Source organism: Mauremys mutica, chromosome 5, assembly GCF_020497125.1.
Source record: "Mauremys mutica isolate MM-2020 ecotype Southern chromosome 5, ASM2049712v1, whole genome shotgun sequence".
NCBI classification, from domain to species: Eukaryota; Metazoa; Chordata; order Testudines; family Geoemydidae; genus Mauremys; species Mauremys mutica.
Window position 1 is genome coordinate 103,674,009 of NC_059076.1, and position 20,507 is coordinate 103,694,515.

Here is a 20,507-nt window from a genome sequence, read left to right on the forward strand (position 1 = left end):
CTGCCTCTTTGGGAGCTAACATAGCTTTGTGGTCCAGGCAGCCTCAATTACTTGTAGCTAGTGTCTTGTTTGCTGCTGCAGAGATAGCATAGTACTAAGCATTTTATAAGTTCTAAAAATAAATGTTTTGTGTGTGTTCAGTTGCTTAGTATTGATAGTTAACTATCAAAATAAACCCTCCAAAGGAAAAACTATGGCCCATTAAATCAATGACTTAGGTGATAACTATTTTATGGTGGGTCAGATATTGAGTCTATAACTTTAATTGTCCTTTTGTTCAGCCATTTGCAAGAAGACATTTGAGCTGTTGGGCATGATCCTCAGCTGATATACATCAGTGCAGCTCCTGGCCCCTTATGTTTGGGGAAATGTCATCTGATTTCAAGTGAAGTAGGTTTCCTTTTGCTTTATAAAATAGGCAAGACCATGTGAGGTTAGTAAAGTCCTGTGCCTTGGCTGCTATGCTTTAACAAAGGATTTGTGTGTATGTTCTGGGAGGAGGAAAGTCACAGAGCAGTGTCTTTAGAGAAGTGGGGAGCAGAACCTGGACACAGAACTGTTACATCTGACAGTTAAGTCATGTATTACTTTTGCTATCTACTATCCCTTTCATATAGCTGTGCTTATTATTATGAATACATTAGATTAGGAATATAGGACCATACTCTGGTTATCTAAACTGGTAACTCCTTTGAATTTGGGCTGCATACTGGCAGGAGGATTAGCCCTTAGTTTCTTGGACACAGTATATATTTATTGATTGATTGGAGGGGGCATGTTAGAGTGTAAGGGGAGAGCATTGAAAGTGCTCAGCTTACATTATCCTTTCTCACTCAGGTAATCCATTTCAACCCTTAAGGCACTTTAAAGTGCCATTTTGTAGTGTTGAAATTTTACTTCCCTCCCCCTCTTATAACTAGAGGTAGCTGAGGAGAGGGGACCCAAAAAAAGGGCGGGGGAACAAGGAGGAGAGGAAAAATGTCATGAATTCTTTTAAAAAATAAAAATATTTTAAATTTAAAATATTTCAGCCAGCCCTATAACTGGACAAAAAAGTAAAAGTAACAAAAAAAAGCAGATTTCCCACTTACAAAATCATGTTAATTGTAAAACTTTTGATGAGTTTGACCAGCTCTGCATAACATGCTTTCTCTAATGCAGTTGTTAGTGCTGTCATTGAAGTGCTTCATTCTCATTCTTTCCCAGATAAATCTAAATGACCATCTTGAAGCAGTGATACTGTTTTCCATACTGATGGTATTTTATTTCAGCAGGTCTATTAGATTCTGTGTGTCTCATCTTTGTTTCTTACTACTTTGGATGCTTATATGTGCAATATTTCTTCATGTTCCACCAACACACAGTAGTGGGTTTTTTTACTAATCAAATGGCAGAAGGCTTCTGAGCTGTAATTCCTGAAATGGCTGTTTGTGCTGGAGGTATCTCAAGCAAACAATTTACTCTAACTTTACCAGATAAAATATTCTGGGGAAAGGCTACCTTGGTTCTGTGATTATATCAGCTAAATTGTCCCTTTAGTGCTCTAATTAAATGAAAGAGGTTAATTGATGCAGAAATGGCTTGATGAGGCACAGGCAGCACAATTATTTGAGGAAGCATGGTTTCTCTACATTTAAACTCAGGTTAGATTCATATAAATTTGGATCTGTTGGGATAGAAACATAGGATGCATTTCAAAAAGCTATTTCTTTCAAAATAGCTATAGGCCTAAATTTTATACCTTGGGGCATGCATGTGTCTGCCTCACTCTAGGTGCCCAGGCATGGTCTCACGTGTAAGCCCCACAGTGATTCAAAAACAGGAGGAAGACAGGTGTTTGTCTGCCTAAATTGCATGCCTACCCAGATTGGGTCCCATTCAAAATCCAGCTGCTAGAGGAGGTGGTGTATCCCTTATAACTCTTAGCCTAGTGGTTAGAGCACTCACATCAGTGGGATGCTCAGTTTCTTTCTCTCTGCCTGCAAGGGGGAGAGGATTTGAACAGGGATCCCCCCGCCTCCTCAGGTGACTGTTCTAACCACTGACCTGTAGAATAGTCTGTTGTGAGTGCCCTCAATCTCTCATATTGAAACCATTCCACTATGGCAAAATAAAGTGATTGGAGCAGGAGATAGGACCCTGGGTCTCCCCAGTGGGTTTGCTAATGACTAGACTACAGCATTATTCTCGCGCTCCCTTCCTATCTCTGGCCCAATCTATTTAAGTGTTTATCCATCGGGGGAGACTTATCCATCACTGGGGTGGGGAGGAAGAGTGAGGGGAAATGACTCACTGGTTGGGGCACCCACTTGGAGGTGGGAGACCTTGGGCCCAGTCTAACCAGCCAGTGGAGGTGGTGATGTTGTGTGTAGCAGGAGGGAGGTGCCTAATTCATTTTTGGAAGAAGTAGGTTAGGTGCCTATGTTGCCTGATTACATGGGGTGGCTTCCTGTTTGTGGATTACAAACAGGGTTAGGTGCCTCCCTGCAGTCTTGACTTAGGCACCTATCTCTGAGAGACAGGCTTTGGGCTCAGCTCTATCCTATCTCCCATTGCCTAGCTTAGGCAGCTCCACATCTGGCATTCTTGCTTTTGTGGCTTGCATTCCTAGGTGTCTTTCTCTCCCTGTTTTTTGTATGTGGAGCCTATGCATTGTGAATCACAGTGCTGTTCCTGTGATCTTTCTAGGCACCTAAAAATTAGGCACTGAGATGCTCACTGTTGTGACAACTAAATTACTTTGTGGCTCCCACTCATAATTGTATTTCCTTCCAGTGTTTGGCACTTTGGTTCCCATCTTTGTGACCGTCCCCAAAGGAGTACACCTAATAAGGGTCCTGATCCTGAAATGTGATGCATGTAACCAGACGCCTTTGTTTGCAGAGAGCTACATTGAAGTCAGTGGGCTCTGTGAGAGCTCCAGCATCTGCCCATGTACATCACATTACACTATGATGGGCTAAATCCAAGAGTCTACAAGACTAAGCAGGTGTTTAATTTTATATAGAGAGAAATTATTTGCATTTGGCTGCCCTTCATTTCAGTCCCTAATTCCTCTGCCACTGTTTGACCCAGAGTCCCCTCTGCCTTTGAATGAAATGACCCAATCTCAACCATCTCCACCTTCATTAGTCTTTACTTGCTATCTCAGGGCTGCTGCAGTGCTTGTCCTATATGTTTGTACATGCATATAATTTATATCAAAATTGAAGCCACCCTTTCATGTGGGTCAACCATGACTTTTCTTGTGTGATTAAATATAATTGTGGAGAAGCATTTGGATGACACAACAAACACTTCTAATGTGGGCTGATTCACATTAGAAATTCTTTGTTCTCTCAAAGTAGAAAAACATCCTCACTGAGCTGCAGCAGGAAAACAACTTGCTCAAACATTACCTGAATCAGGATGTTCCAGCTCATTGAATCTAAACTTATTGTATGAGTGCACTCAGGCATATAACAGAGACCAGTGCATAATTAGTAGGCAAGTCCAAGATAGACAATATGAATGCTATCCTGCCCTCCACACACTAGAATTTCATAGCGGTTCATTTCTCATGTCCATTTAAGATCACTTAAAAATTGTTGATAATGACTTAACTGATAGATAGCAAGACCTGACTTATCTGTACCTACTTTTTGAATACGTGATACCCAGCTTTAACAGAAAAATAACATGAATTAGGAACACTTCTATGTGAAATAGCTTTCAAGCTGTCTGAAGCGATCAAAATCAGATGGCATATGAGAGGGAAGATGTGTCCTGGAAGCATTACCTTAGCCCTTTGTAAGCTGGTGGTGGGGGGGGAATAACATCTTACTTCCTTGAAATACAGACACTGGTTATTGAACAGATGTACTTGTAAATAGACACTACAAATCATGGTGACATCCTCCCTATGCATACTTATGTGTGTACATGTGCTTCTCTAATGGGAGAAAGTGTGCAAAATGCAGTGCAAGCACAGAAAGAGAAATGTTAACACTGTGCAATGTATCTGAACTGAATGTGTGCATTACTTTTCTCTGTTCACATGCACTCTGAAGAAAATGGTGTGTCTGAAGCAACTTTTGTATATGGCCATAGTTCTTTTTCCCAGAGCTCTTCTTGGAGCAGCGCATACAACCCCTATACTCAGGCCTGAGCCTTACTGCTTCATCTAGCTCTGGATAATTTTCCTTGGTGTGAGTTCTCCATAAATGTGTCTAATTTTTGTTTTGTTTTTTCCCCTTAATTTACTAAGCTTACCCCGGAAGAGGCTTTACACTAATCTCAGTTTGAGGAATTCTGGTGTAAATTATTAAAGGAGAATGTTAAAAGGATAACATTCACTTAAAGTGATTTAAGTATTGGATAAAAATACAATACGATACAATACAAAAACTCATATGCAAAATCAAACTTCCAGTACAGTACAATAAAAATACTGGTATCCCTGGTGCAGTGGATGATGGGGCATATCACTGGGAGTGTGATTTCAGGATCTTGGCATGGGGAAGGGAATGAAAATTAGCGAAGGACCGAAGACTGAACAGAGAGAAAAGGGACTGAACTTCACAGCATCCCTTTTCTCCTTTAACTAAATGGGTCAGACTGTCAGCTGTTGTGCATCAGCAAAGCTAATGAAATTGCCCAGTGGCTTCTAAATCTGGGTTTGTAGCATCAAGATACACTTTTTTTTTAAAGAATCTCTTCACTTTTACCAGTAGACTCAGACTTACTTTAATTTCTCTTTAAATGTAGGAGATGACACATTGGATAATATTTCAAAAGGTGCCCAAGTGACTTACAAGCCTATATCCCATTTTCAAAGTTACTTAGTCATCCAGAAGACTAAATCTCATTGAAGGTAAAGGGATTTAATTCACTTATTCACTTTTTTGAAAATTGTACATGCTGTCTAGTCTTTAAGACCAAGTAGTGGGAGTCAGGACATCTAGGTTGTTTTCCCCATATATGCACCTGCCTCTCTGGGGTCTTGTAAGGCTTAATTCTTTATTGTTTGTACAGCTCCTTATGTTTTTAACTGGAAAGTGCAGTTTATTGTAAAGATGAAAAATACAAGCCTCAGCATGTGCTCCTGTCCTCCTCAATGGATTGACCTCTTCTGTGACTTGCAGAACCGTTGGAATCTGCCTTATTCTGGAATAAGCTGGATAGTGACGAGTGTAGCACTTTTGAGCGTTGGTGCACGTCTCACAAGAGCTGGGAAAATTGATTTTTGTTTTCGATTGGCTGGCAATTTTGAATACACCCCCCCTTCATTTAGACTTTCAGGTATTTTGACAAAAGTGAGCAAACGATTCACAAAATTGGCTGGGTGAGGAGAAAGAGGTGGTGCTGCTGCTGCCCCCGCCATTTTTTTGGGTAAGCATTTGTCCAGTAATTAGGACTATCACTCACTTAGGAGGTAGGAAGAACTAGTTCAAATCTCTGCTCCAATAACTATTTATTAAAAGTGGAACAACTTGAAGGGGAGATACTGTGAGAGCCCCATACCAGAATATCCATCCATGACTAAGGCACTCTCCTGTGATGTGAGAAAACAAGTTCAAATCCCTTCTCCATGGGGGGAAACCTGGGCCACCCATGTCCTAGGTAAGTTCCCTAATCATTGGGCTAAAGCTCATAAAAGAGGCACGACTCCCACCTCCCTCTGCAATTTCCTTGCTTGCTTTTGTCAAAATGCCTGAGTCAAAGTGAACTTTTTTCAGGTTTGACTTTTTCAGTTTGCTCTCAATTATTTAGTGAACTGATGTGAATTTGTGAATAGTTTCAGTTAACCTGAAACTGAATTTTTCAGTGAATAAACTATTTGTCTGAAAAATATCACCGAGATCTACTTGCGATCCCACAGTATGTTTCGGAGATGCATATGAAAGAGGAGAGGGGCAGGTTTTTTTTATATTTGACCATTCCACTGAGAAATACAGAAGGACAGGTGAAAAAACTGAATTTTGATCCTTTGATTCCTTTGTTTTTTTGAGAGCCAACTGCATGGAAACAAGAAATGGCCTGAATACTATTAAGTCAGATACAATTGGAACAAAATGGAAATGTCTCTCTCATAATCAGGCTGTGAAATTGAAATATTGGTGGGGGGGGGGGGAAATCCACTCTCCTTTCGAATTCCACCACTGCAAGTTGATACTTTTCATCCTCAGCTCTAAGACCCTGCACACTTTATCTCCAACCTACATTGTTAATCTTAACTTGTAAGGTGTTTTCAAGAGTGTTCCATTTTGGCCTATCTCTGAAGTCAATAGTAAAACTTTGGCCAATCCCCCAGTGCTGAGAACTTTCAAACTCCCCTGGCTTTCAGATGGTGGCACTTTGTGTACAAGGCTACTATTGAAATCAGTAATGGCTCAGCATTTCTGAAAATCATGCCCGTAGCACAGTGGTGTCCACCGGTAGATCCACCTTTTCTGGACCATCAGCCTCTTTCAGGGCTTAATGCTCTACTGTTGTAGCCTGCCACTCATCAGTTGTCTTATGCTAACATGAAACCCAATCCGCTAATGTAGGGGTTTGTGACTTCTTCAGGTTGTGAGTCACATTTTAATACATAATTTATCTTGTGGCCACCTGCCCTGGCACCCTCAATTGTACAGACTACCACTTCTTCCATGCACAATCCTTGCAGTTATTGCTTACGTGGCAAAGTATTCTTAGGAAAACCTTTAATTTTTTAGCTGCATTTTGCAGCTCAAAATTAATAGGACCTAGAACTAAGTGACCAGCCAGCTCTCTACAGACCATCAGCAAGTGTCCCAGAGATCACCAGTTGTCCACAGACAAGTGGAGGGAGCTTTTTAGCTAACACATGTATATCTTGGCAGTGATCTTGTTTTAAAGTGCTCTAAAAATGAACCACTCCTGTCATACGTAGCTGAAGCTGTTTATGAAAAACTTTTCTAATAAAAATATTTTTCTTATTTAGGATTGCTTAATTACTATAGTACTCTCATACTGACTGAGATCATTTGTGTAATATGGGTATCTGTAATACAGATTTGTGACACAATTTTTTGCATTTGCATCATGCAAATAAATCTTTCATCTATAGTTTAGATTTAAATAAAAAGGTTTTTATCTGCTTTCTATTGGGGATTCAGCTGGGATTTTAAACCACAATTTGCTACTATATATACGTGTGAGTTCATCTGTCTGTGAACAGATGCACACTGAGAGGACTGGGGCTTCAAGATAAATCTGCTTATTAGTCACATGCTGTGCAAGCTACTGTAGTGATAGCACCAGTGTTAACGCCATAGTTACAAAGCACATGCTACAAATTGGAGTGTATTCATCCTTCAAATGCGGACACTGCTATCTTATCTCATCATGAATTTAAAAGTTTAACTCAGTACTTTTGTTAATAAGTGAGTGGAGATTTACATCAAGTGGAGCTCTAAGGTGCTCTCAGATTCATTATTTTAAATCTCAAAATATTCAGGAGGCAGTTGTTGGGAGTATGTGGGGTGGGGGTGGGAGGAAGAAACTAAAACTAATGTCCTATGACTTAATCTATTCGCTTTCTGGAATGAAAAGGATGAAGAGAATGAATATATGCAAAATATTCAGAGACTAGATCTGAGATGCTGAATGCAATAAAGTTAAGATCTTTTACATGCATTGGGGAAGTCCAGTAACATGTATCACTCTACAGCATTTCTTCACTAGTATTGAGCTAATGTATTGCAGACAGATTAATACCTTGAAAATAAACATTTTAATTTCATTTGTTACACTGAAGGAGGTCATTTTGGCAATAGCCCTTGGTACTTTAACTCACTTTCATCCATTAAACAATGTGTTGCTGAATTTAGCAAAGAAAGTATTATGCATTTATAGCTTAAGAAATATTAACACATCATTAGACTAGCGGAAAAATGATCAACATGAGTAAACCATTCTTAAATTGTAATGCCTGACTCTGACTAATATTATTGTCCTTATTCACTGATTGGGCTTTTCTGATGTCAAAGCATTTGCCAGCAGTATAAAATTGGGACCACATTGTTGTCAGAGCAGTACCGGTGTGGTGCTCTGCTTTCTCCTTGTTGATATCACTTGGCTGCGTGCGTGAGTTTCCTCTGTGTGCTGCCCCAGCTCTGCAGATAGCTGACACAGCAGACCCGACGAGAATCCCCAATAACCACAGAGTCCAGTAAGATGCAAAGCCACGTCGGCTAGGTTTATTGCGACCTCGGACACCCGTGCAGGGTCCCCGTAGATTACTTAGTCTACCGGGCATACTGCGAGAGAGTGCCTCTTGGCAAGGACCCGGCTTAGTGGCGGGACTTTCCACTCCCCCTACGGCCGGACAAAGGTTCCGCCCCAGGAGTGCATTCTTATACACAGATACAAACAAGTTACACATCGCACCTGATGTATTGAGGTGCAACCTCTCTACGTAGCAAGTTACAACCCCTCTACGTATTAAGGTACCGCCTTCTACCTTGTACATGTTGGTTCGATCAAAACAACTCTATCCATTATTTTACCCTTTTGCCCCTGTCATTGGGATGGGTTGGCCTGTCCTCCTGTTATCTATGGAATGTTTCAGTATAGTGTGTTCTAGTGCTGTGTTTATGCTAGGTGAATATATGTTTATGCAGCATCAGCCCTTTTTGTGCCAGCTTCTGTGAGCAGGGCCTACCTCTGACTCACAGCTTAACTTTGCTTTATGTTAGCAAAGTCTTGACCATTACTTTAGTTCAGGCCTTAGGCCTCATACTGGGCCTTTATCAGGGCCTGCACTTACTACACACATCACCAAACAAAACCCCTCATATCTATCCTTTATATTAAATGGGTTAAAAAGGAAAGCCGGTGGGGAATGGCAGAAAAGTGGAACTCCTAATATTTTTCTCAGTTGTTTCTTTGCTTTTCCTAATAAGCATAGTAAGAAATTTCATCTTTTATTTATTGCTGCAGCCTCATCTACCTGTGGCAGCGGTTCTCAAACTTTAGCAGCCTGAGGACCCCCATTTTGATTTGATTTTTTTCTCATACTACCAAGCCTCCTGCTCAGCCCCAGGCCCCCACCCCCACTTCACCCCTGACCCTCTTCCATGCCTCTTTCCACCCCCACCTTGAGCACTCTCCGTCCCTGCTCCTCCCCTTTCCTCCCAGTGCCTCCTGCACACTGGGAAGAATGGAGAGGAGTTGATCAGAGGGGCCCATGGCCCTGGATATGATTCCACCCCCTCCCCTGAGTGTGTCCAGTCCCCTCTCCTCCCTTTCCCTCCTAGCACTTCCTGCAGGTGTTCCCTAGTGTGCAGGAGGCACTGGGAGAGAGGGGGAAGAGTTGATCAATGGCACCTGTGCCCCCCTAGAGGGGGAGATTAGGAGATTCCCAAACCAGAGCTATCCTTTGTAGGTGACAAAACTGCAGAATTGTCAATGATTGAAGCATCACTAGAGGAGGTTTTGGAATTAATTGATAAGTCACCGGGACCAGATGGCATTCACCCAAGAGTTTTGAAAGAACTGAAATGTGAAATTGCAGAACTATTAACTATGGTTTGTAACCTGTCCTTTAAATCAGCATTTGTACCCAATGACATGAAGATGGCTAATGTAATGCCAATCTTTAAGGCTCTAGAGGTGATCCTGGCAATTACAGACTGGTAAGTCTAACGTCAGTACCGGGCAAATTAGTTGAAACAATAGTAAAGAATAAAATTGTCAGACACATAGAAGAACATAAATTGTTGGGCAAAAGTCAACATAGTTTCTGTAAAAGTAAATCATGTCTTACTAATCTATTAGAGTTCTTTGAAGGGGTCAATAAACATGTGGAAAAGGGGATCCAGTGGACATAGTGTACTTAGATTTCCAGAAAGCCTTTGACAAGGTCCCTCACCAAAGGCTCTTTTATGTAAATTAAGTTGTCATGGGATAAGAGGGAAGATCCTTTCATGGATTGAGAACTGGTTAAAAGACAGGGAACAAAGGGTAGGAATAAATGGTAAATTCTCAGAATGTAGAGGGGTAACTAGTGGTGTTCCCCAATCCTATCCTATTCAACTTATTCATAAATGATCTGGAGAAAGGGGTAAAAAGTGGGGTGGCAAAGTTTGCAGATGCTATTAAATGGCTCAAAATAGTTAAGACCCAAGCAGACTGTGAAGAACTTCAAAAAGATCTCACAAAACGAAGTGATTGGGCAACAAAATGGCAAATGAAATTTAGTGTAGATAAATGTAAAGTAATCCGCATTGGAAAAAATAACCCCAACTAAACATACAATACGATGGGGGCTAATTTAGCTACAACTAATCAGGAAAGAGATCTTGGAATCATCATGGAGAGTTGTCTGAAGACGTCCATGCGGTGTGCAGCGTCAGTCAAAAAAGCAAACAGGATGTTAGAAATCATTAAAAAAGGGATAGAGAATAAGATGGAGAATATCTTATTGCCCTTATATACATCCATGGTACACCCACATCTTGAATAGTGCATACAGATGTGGTGGTCTCATATCAAAAAAGATGTACTGGCATTAGAAAAGGTTCAGAAAAGGGCAACTAAAATGATTAGGGGTTTGGAATGGTTCCCATATGAGGAGAGAGAATAGAGGCTAGGACTTTTCAGCTAGGGAAAGAGGAGACTAAGGGGGGAATATGATAGAGGTATATAAAATCATGAGTGGTATTGAGAAAGTGAATAAGGAAAAGTCATAGACTATCAGGGTTTGAAGGGACCTCAGGAGGTCATCTAGTCCAACCCCCTGCTCAAAGCAGGACCAATCCCCAGACAGACTTTTGCCCCAGATCCCTAAATGCCCCCCTCAAGGATTGAATTTACAACCCTGGGTTTAGCAGGCCAATGCTCAAACCACTGAGCTGTCCCTCCCCCTATAGTTATATATTTGTTCCCATAATATAAGAACTAGGGGCCACCAAATGAAATTAATGGGCAGCAGGTTTAAAACAAATAAAAGGAAGTTCTTCTTCACACAGTGCACAGTCAATTTGTGGAACTTCTTGCCTGAGGAGGTTGTGAAGGCTAGGACTATAAAAGGGTTTAAAAGAGAACCTCCATGAATTTATCTAGTTAAGTCCATTAATGGCTATTAGCTAGGATGGGTAAGAAATGGTGTTCCTAGCCTCTGTTTATTAGAGAATGGAGATGGATGGCAGGAGAGAGATCACTTGATCATTACCTGTTAGGTTCACTCACTCTGGGACACTTGGCATTGTTCACTGCCAGTATACAGGATACTGGGCTTGATGGACCTTTGGTCTGACCCAGTATAGCCATTCTTATGTTCTTATTTTTAAGCCTTTAGCTGTCTGTCTCACAATTTCCCCCATGATATTCACTAAGGGTACGTCTACACTATGGGATTATTCCGAATTTACATAAACCGGTTTAACAAAACAGATTGTATAAAATCGAGTGTGCGCGGCCACACTAAACACATTAAATCGGTGGTGTGCGTCCACGGTCCGAGGCTAGCATCGATTTCTGGAGCATTGCACTGTGGGTAGCTATTCCATAGCTATCCCATAGTTCCCGCAGCCTCCCCCGCCCCTTGGAATTTCCGGGTTGAGATCCCAGTGCCTGATGTGGCAAAATCATTGCCGCGGGTGGTTCTGGGTAAATGTCATCAGTCACTCCTTCCGCTGGGAAAGCAATGGCAGACAAGCATTTCGTGCCTTTTTTCCCTCGATTGCCCTGGCAGATGCCATAGCATGGCAATCATGGAGCCTGTTTAGCCTTTTGTGACTGTCACCGTATGTGTACTAGATGCCGCTCACAGAGGCGATTCAGCAGTGCTACACAGCAGCATGCTTTTGCTTTTGCATGATAGCAGAGATGGTTACCAGCCATATTGTACCATCTACCATACCATAAATTGGTAATAAGATGATCGTGGCTACCAGTCCTTTTGCACTGATCCATCTGTTGCTGTCATAAGTGCCCCTGGCTGCTCTTAGCCAGGGGCGCAAAAGCCAAAATTGGGAATGACTCCCTGAGTCAATCCCTCCTTTTTGGTATCTAAAAATAGAATCAGTCCTGCCTAGAATATGGGCAAGTGTACTAGAGAACCACTGTATCATAGAACCAGAGAGCACAGCTGCTCTGTGTCAGATCCTGCAGAAATTATGAGTTGTATGCTATTCACAGGGGGTGCTCCTGTAACAACCCCACCTGTTGATTCCGTTCTTCCCCCAGCCTTCCTGGGCTACCGTAGCATTGTCCCCCCACTTGTGTGATGAAGTAATAAAGAATGCAGGAATAAGACACAGTGACTTGTTAGTGAGATATGAGTGGAAGGCAGCCTCCAGCTGCTATGATAGTCCAGACAGGACAGTAAGGAGTGTGTAGGAGAGGAGCCCAGCATCCCTCTGCTAGTCCAGGGGCAATTGAATCTTTTCTTTACACATGAAGGGTGGGGGCTGATGGAGCTCAGCCCCCTGTTGCTATGATGACGATGGTTATCAGCCATACTGTACCATCTACCAGGAAAAATTAGGGCCAGGCGCCCTTGATTGACCTTACTGATGCTAGTCAGCATGGTTACCAGTCCTTTTGCACTGCCCCATGTGCCAATAGCCTGATGATGAGGACGGATACCAGCCATATTGCACCATCAGCCATCCATAGCGTGGGGGGAGCAAGGATGTTGGTGTTGAGTGCTGCACCATCGCGTCTATCTGCAGCATTCAGTAAAGATAGGGTGACATGTAAAAGAGTCAAGAGAGGATTGTTTTCCCTTTCACTTCTGGGGGTGGGTGGGGGGTGCGTAAATTGCCTAGCTATGCCCTGACCCACCGCGGACACTGTTTTTGACCCTAGAAGCATTTGGAGCTCAGCCAAGAATGCAAATGCTTTTCAAAGACTGCAGGAACTGTGGGATAGCTTGAGTCCTCCAGTCCATGAGCGTCCATTTGATTCTTTGGCTTTCCGTTACGCTTGTCACGCAGCAGTGCGCTGAATCCCTGCTATGGCATCTGTCTGGAGATTTTTTAAAAATGATTTTGAATTTCGTCTTCTGTAACGGAGCGCTGATAGAACAGATTTGCCTGCCCTTACAGCGATCACGTCCGCATCGTCCATGCGGGAGCTCTTTCTTTATTTTGATTTTTAACTGCATCACCACACGTGCTGATCGGAGCTCCACGCTGGGCAAACAGGAAATATTCAAAAGTTCGCGGGGCTTTTCCTGTCTACCTGGCCACTGCATCCGAGTTCAGATTGCTGTCCAGAGCGGTCAGTGTTGCACTGTGGGATACTGCCCGGAGGCCAATACCGTCGATCTGCGGCCACACTAACCCCAATCCGATATGGTAATACCGATATTAGCGCTACTCCTCTCGTTAGGGAGGAGTACAGAAACCGGTTTAAAGAGCCCTTTATACCGATATAAAGGGCCTCTTAGTGTGGACGGGTGTGGCGTTAAATCGGTTTTACGCTCCTAAAACCGGTTTAAACGCCTAGTGTAGACCAGGCTTAAGATATTGATCCAAACCTCACTGAATCAACGGGAGCTTTTCCACTAACTTCAGTGGGCTTCAAATAAGGGCCTTACAGCCTACACCATTTTGCGACTAATTACTTTTTAACAGCCTTTCATGCCAAGTGTGGTTGTTTTTTTTTTTCTTTATATATTAAAGGTTACAGCATTCTCCCTAGCCCCTCTTCCTCCCAAAAGACCAGTTAAATAGCATGGTGATATGGTCACTGTTTTCATTGCATTTAAAATCTGCTTATAAGATTGTTATTTTGTTTCTATTTATCACTTATACACTGTGTAATGCATTAAGGTATAATGAATTCTCAAGGAAATGTTAAAGAAAGCTGAAGCAAAATGACACGTTTAGTTTTCTGATAAGAGGGTTGACTTTTCAAACTGAGTAGGTTGTATTTGTGAATGTAGGAAAGATTTATGGATACATACTGCATAGAATGAGCACAAATGGGATAAGTACTTGGAAAGTCAGAAATTAGATGCAGGTAAGGCTTTCTTACATTTAAGCTGGGTCCCCGGTAGCCCAACTGATTCTCAGCTGTTCAGGCCTAATGCACTAAGGGTTCAGAAGGGGTTTGTGGCTGCTCTGCAAAAACATGCAGTCTATGAAGGTGCTCTGAGGAGAGGAAGGGTAAAAATATGGAGATTGGGTCTGCTGTCTGAGCACCTCTTCTGCATGATTTACTTTTGTCTCATCTGCCAGACCTCAGGAATTACTAAAGCACTGGTGCGTTAGCAAAATCTGTGGAAACCGGAGAAGAAGAGCAAGCACAACTCGCTAAAGTGACGTAGGCCCCAGACACATGAAGTTGTGTTTGGTTGGGTTTTTTTGGTTTTTTTCCCCCCTCTTTTGGAGATGCCACGAGACACTTTGTTTACCTGAGCATCTGCAGGTACGGCCACTCACAGCTCCCAGTGGCTGTGGTTTGCCGTTCCCGGCCAATGGGAGCTGAGGGAAGTGCTACGGGCCGGGAATGGTGAACTACAGGCAGGGTCCTGGGTATGTCAGTGGTATTCCACAGGAGAGATGGAAACATGAGCTGGTTGGATATTTTTTTTTTTTTGGACAAAATGTGTTTTCATCTAAACCAAACCTTTTTGCGTGTCAATTTCAACACAACTCTTGTTGGAAAGGTTTTTCAGGATGAGGGTGGATTTTTCTGGTTAAAACAAGAGGGCTGGGGTGGAAGAGACTAACCAACCCACAATAAACAATAGCCTGGTGGTGAGAGCTCTCCCCAGGCTATGGGAGATCCTGGTTCACGTTCCTTCTTTGCCTCATTCAGAGTCAGCTGGGATGAAAATCTATGCTCTGAATCAGAGCCTTGAAACTCTTTCCCCTATATCCCTGGGGAGTGCCCTAACAGTGGACCGTTGGCTATTCTGTTATGTATTTTTTTTTTTTAAAAGAGAGATAAAGTTCTTGGTTTTGTTTTTTGCATAAGAACAAAAAAACATTTGGAAGCCTAAAGACTTCTTGCAAGATGAAAAAGTTGTTTTCTGGCCACCCCTAGTGGGAACCCCTTCAGGGTACAAGGACATTAGTGCTCCACAGCACAGGTATGCTCCAGCTTCAGCAGGGCTTTTCACCTCAGGGGAAACAATCCCAGGATCTGGTTCTGTGAACATACTATTCATGTTTGTAACGAATGATTTAAAGAAAGCATTTTGCTTTTCTTAACCACTGAGTTTAAAACTACCAGTTGTGACTGTTTAAATGGCTTTCATATTTGTATGCCTTAGGGGTGAACACCAACCCCTACATAAATATTTGTTTTTTTGCATTTTGTTATAGAAACGCTTTTCCTGTTACCTCATTCACAGGAATTTTTTACAAAGCACACTGCTTCCCTGGTGGCTTGCTTGTTACTCTGAAGTTATGACTCTTTGGGCTCATCAATATCTTCTATCGACTTTTCTCACTTTTATTTACTTTTACATTACTTTTTTCAATGAGACTTTGCAGTGGGTAAGGCATGGAAAGTACTATGCGGCATATATACAGGCTGTACTGAATTATACCTCTTGCTTCATCTTTAAATATTAAAAGATCAGCAAACGTATCTTGAAATATATTTAAACATGGGAACTGTGGCTTTTGAATTTCCATTAAAAATTTATATCTTTTAAGAAGTAGGGTTACTGTTGCATGCAAGAGCTATGAATAAAATCAATAGTAAGCAGCAGATTTAGCTATAATATAATACAACAAATGGGAATATTATACATAATTGTATGATCTTTGAAAGTGAAACAAAATGAATGGGAAGGGCTTAGAATGCTCTGAGCAGAGATCATACAAAGATTTTTTTTTTTTAAACTGGAATCTTCGTTGCATAAGAAACTATGCCTTGAAGGAAAAAAAGCTGAGCAAAATATGCAACTTAGCAAAATAAATCTGCAGTCTATAAGGAACACATCCTATATTAATTACACTGTCAAAAAATTGAAATCTGTGAGAAATTTGCCAGTGTAGGGTATACAAGACTCAGAACAGCAAATCTGGTTCATGACATTAGTGATATGTTCCATTCTCTTTTCATGTTCATTCAGCAAGTCCTGGCCCATTCCATCCTGGTGCACTGGTAAGGTTGGCTCACATGAATCACTACTAGGGAAATTCTGTGCTACTGCATGTGTGCATAATTAATAAGCCACACATTTTTAATTTTTTGCGCAGAAAAAAGCTTCTGCCACAATGTTGCTGCATTTCTTTTAAGAACCTGATTGATTTTTCATTGTTTTAAGATCCAAGGATTTTTGGATCTGTGTTCACCAGGACTAATTGGTGAGGGTATACTCTAAGCCTACCCAGGCAACGGGGTGCAAGGACTTGGGCGGGGGGAAGAATTAGTCTAAAATCCCCCCAGGAAAGAGGGTGTGTGTGTGTTAGGGACTTGGGAAATATTTGGGGGAAGGCAGAGTTCCAAGTGGCTCCCCCCTAAGATTTGGAACACGCTTGGTGGTGGCAGCCTACTGTTAACATAAGCTGGTAAATAAGCTTGAGGGTCCTTCATGTGGGTCCCCACATCTGTACCCAAAAGTTCAGAGTGGGGAAGGAACCCTGACAGTTACTTTTAATGTAAAGCAAATACCTTTTTAACAAATATGTTTCTTATTAATCACTGAAATAGGATGGCTTGTCTCTTGAGAACCTCCTCTGTCTCATTCCCTCCAATCTGTCCTTACCTTGTCTCTTCTCCACCACAGCCCTATTCTCCTTACCTAGCCAGGTTTCTCATCAGTCAACTTGCCCAGCAAGTCTTAGTCTCCCCCTCTGGACTATTTGTCCCAGTCCTAGTCTCTGCCCATCCCAGTTCCTGCCCCTTCCCCACCAGTCCCCAGTTCCTTACTCACAGTTCCTTTCCCACTTCCTGACTCCTCCTATTCTGACTCTGATTTGGACCCAGGGACTTGAAGCTGGATTTCCCACATGGCAGGTGCAGGCTTTAACCACCGGGCTATTGGTTATTCTGGGATGACTCACTCAACTCACATACATGGTTTATGTTGTATTACTGTATGATTCAACTTCACTATTGTTTAAAATGTCATTGTTCCAGAGCACAACAGTACTCTGATTTCAGCAGGACTTGTCATTTCTATTTCTTTCTTGTTATTTCCTAGGCAAAAGAAGCACTTTCTCCTGAAAATATTCTAGGAAAGTTTGCATATTTTAGTAGCAGTTCAACAGTTGTCTTAGTCACATTTCTATATTTCACAGCTTGCAGCTACACAATACCATTAAACTTCTCTAATGGGAGGTAATTCTTTAACACCACAAATCCTAATTATATGAACATCAGTGGTCCTTAATTCATAACAGATTCTTCTGAAAACAAAAGATTCTAGTAACAAAGGATGAAATGTCTTTGAGGGGCACTCTCCGTTTATCAGATGATGAACTCCATTTCTGGAACTTCTGCTCCCTTAGATGTGATAATTATTACAGTAAGAGGCCTGCCATCATTCCTGCTGCTGAAGCAGTTGGACAGTTAATAAATTACACGTGGCACCCCCGCCCCCATGTTCAGATATATCCATAGCATCTCAACTTAGATTCTTTTTAGGGAGAGTGAGTCCTGTTAAGTGTTCTTTTGTTTTTATTAAACTTAATTTTTATTTAATTGTCTGTCTTCTTGAATTAGTTATTGTCACAATAATATTGTTCAAATTGTTTCAATTAAGTGTTGTAGTGATGTCCACAATGTCCAGGGTGTGCTGTCCCTTCCTCATGGAGCTTACTGTTGCCTGTTCCCTGGAATCAGTCCAAGAAATAACCACAAAAGTAGAACTGAGGGTTGATTTATTGCTTGTTTCCCTTAATTTGCGCAGTTACTCACACTCACACTCACACACTCCATTCATACTACTGACAGGCTGCAGATGCGGCTATTTGATTTAGTTGGGGATTAGCCATGCTTTGAGCAGGGGGTTGGACTAGATGACCTCTTGAGGTCCCTTCCAACCCTGATATTCTATATTGCTTTTGATCTTAGGTTACTGAGACTGGCCAGGTTCCAGCTTCCCAGAGATCAAACCAGTAGGCAATGAGAGACCCCGGCGTCCCTTGGATCTGCAGGAAGGTTCTACTGCTTTTGGTCCAGTCCTGAGTGTTCTTTGTTGTTGTTGTGGGTTTTATTCTTCTCTCCAGCCGCTACTGCTGTAGGTTTATATATAGCCCCATATATACCTTGATTATCCTTACATGGTAATATTTCAGTTCAAGCCTTGCAATTGGTTTCTTACACTCATACTATGTCATTCATTCATTATATATGGATTACATAATCAATAAAACATGAATACAATTTTGTAATATAGCTTTAAGCAAGCCCTAACATCAGCAAGGACTTCCGCCGGTATTTGTGGTTCAGACAGGAAACTGTGCAAACTGCACTTTTAGACTGCTCAAAAAGGCATGAGGTGAGGCCATGGGCTGTCCCGCATCCCTATGGAGCAGGAGCTGCTCCTGCCTGCCAGAGGCCAAGCCATGAATGAGGCCACATCCGGCTACACTTACCATCTAAGCTCCCAGTTCTGCAATGAGCACTGCACGAGTGGACCTCTGCCTGCACAAAGCCCTGGTAACTTCAGAAAGTTAACTTGCTTGTTATAGATGGAGGTCCCTCCATAACAGGGAAAGAGAAGGGCTTTGCTTCACGTTTGGCAGCAATGCATCCTTCACTAAATAGACCTCACTGCATCATTCACCAGATTGTTCTGACAGGTAAGTTGTCTGGAGACTTGAGGAAAAACAATGGGTATTGTGATGAAATTTATGAACTACATATGCTCAACTTCTAGCTTGCAACATCATCTTTTTAATACTCTTTTACAAGACATTTCAGCCCAATGCAGTGACCTATTGCAGCACAGTGATGTTCACTGGTTAAGTAGGGGGGTACATGTTAGGGAGGTTTTGTGTGCTTCAAAAAGAAATAATAGAATTTCTTTCAAGCCAAAAGATGAATAAGACTTGTGAGTTACTAGAATTTGATGAATGATGCCCTCTCTGTCATGTAGCTTTTCTGTGTCACGTTACTGGTTACTTGAATTCCCTCAGCTTGCAACTCAAAGGCAATGCAAGCAACGTTGGCCATCTGTTTGGAAAAAGCATGTGCCTTTCAGAGGAATCTTGAAATCTTACAGATAGTACATTATCTTTCTTGTTAAGTCTTTCCCACATTGTGGTGTTGCTACAGATGAACATTTGATGAAGATGATGCAAGAAGTCCTAAACAATCAATACAACATTTTAAAATGTGATTTTTTTTTTTTGAATTCTTAAATTCCAAAGGATTTGCTTTTATTTGTTTGTGATCCATTTTGTTGTCTCTGCTTATGGACCTGCCCTTCTGAAGCTAAGAACATTCTTGATTCAATTGATGAAGGTGCCTTACAATTTCTAATTGAAAAGTAAGATGCCGGAGTTCAGGCATTTTGAAGGCAAAATTCATACTCTGTGATTTGTGAACTAAATATGCTGATCAGTTTCAGAACAGCCAGAATCTAGCCATCTATCTTTTGACAATGTTCAGATCAATGTGCATCTTTGAATTTGGGTTTTCTACCATGAACATTATAAAAAACAACAACCCAGCAATCACCTGACATATGAACATTTTTACCAGTGCATGCACCTTGTCCTGACCTCTACAAACCACTCTTCACGAAGCTTGCCAAAGATCACTGTCACCTTTCCCATTAGAGATTACCACCTGTGTTTGTGGCAATGTTTATACATCAACTTTGGTAAAAGATAAAAACTAGGGCGGTTGAGTGATTTAAAAATTAATCATGCGATTAAAAAAAATTGTGATTAATTGTATACCATTTATTTAAATATTTGAGATGTTTTCTAAATTTTAAAATATATTGATTTCAATTGCCACACAGAATAAAAAGTATACAGTGCTCACTTAATATTTGTAATAATATTTGTAAAGTAAAAACAAAAGAATTAGTATTTTTCAATTCACTTAATACAAATAATGTAGTGCAATCTCTTTATCATGAAAGTTGAACTTACAAATGTAGACTTATGTACAAAAAATAACTGCACTTAAAAACAAAACAATGTAAAACTTTAGAGCCTACTAATACACTCAGTCCTACTTCTTGTTCAGCCAATTGCTCAGATAAACAAGTTTGTTTACATTTACGGGACATAATGCTGCCCACTTCTTATTTAAAATGTCACCTGAGAGTGAGAACAGGTGTTTGCATGGCACTGTTGTAGCTGACATTGAGAGAGATTTATGTGCCAAAAAAAATCTACATTTGTAAGTTGCACTTTCACAATAGAGATTGTATTTCAGTAGCTGTATGAGGTTAATTGAAAAATATGATTTCTTTTGCTTATTTTTACCGTGCAAATATTTGTAATAAGAAGTAATACAAAGTGAGCAGTGCAATCAATAATACAAAGTGAAATCAATGTATTTGAAAATGTAGAAAGAGATCCAAAAATACTTAATACATTTCAATTGGTATTCTATTGTTTAAAAGTGTG

At 41.2% G+C, this 20,507-nt stretch overlaps 1 long non-coding RNA gene across 1 annotated transcript; it reads left to right on the forward strand.

Annotated features, from left to right (window-relative positions):
- The first annotated feature begins 451 nt into the window (after positions 1-451).
- LOC123371942 lies at positions 452-18,572 on the forward strand. The gene is made up of 3 exons (XR_006580015.1): positions 452-571; positions 4,747-4,852; positions 17,992-18,572. It is a non-coding gene; the product is annotated as an uncharacterized LOC123371942 (long non-coding RNA).
- The last annotated feature ends 1,935 nt before the right edge of the window (positions 18,573-20,507 follow it).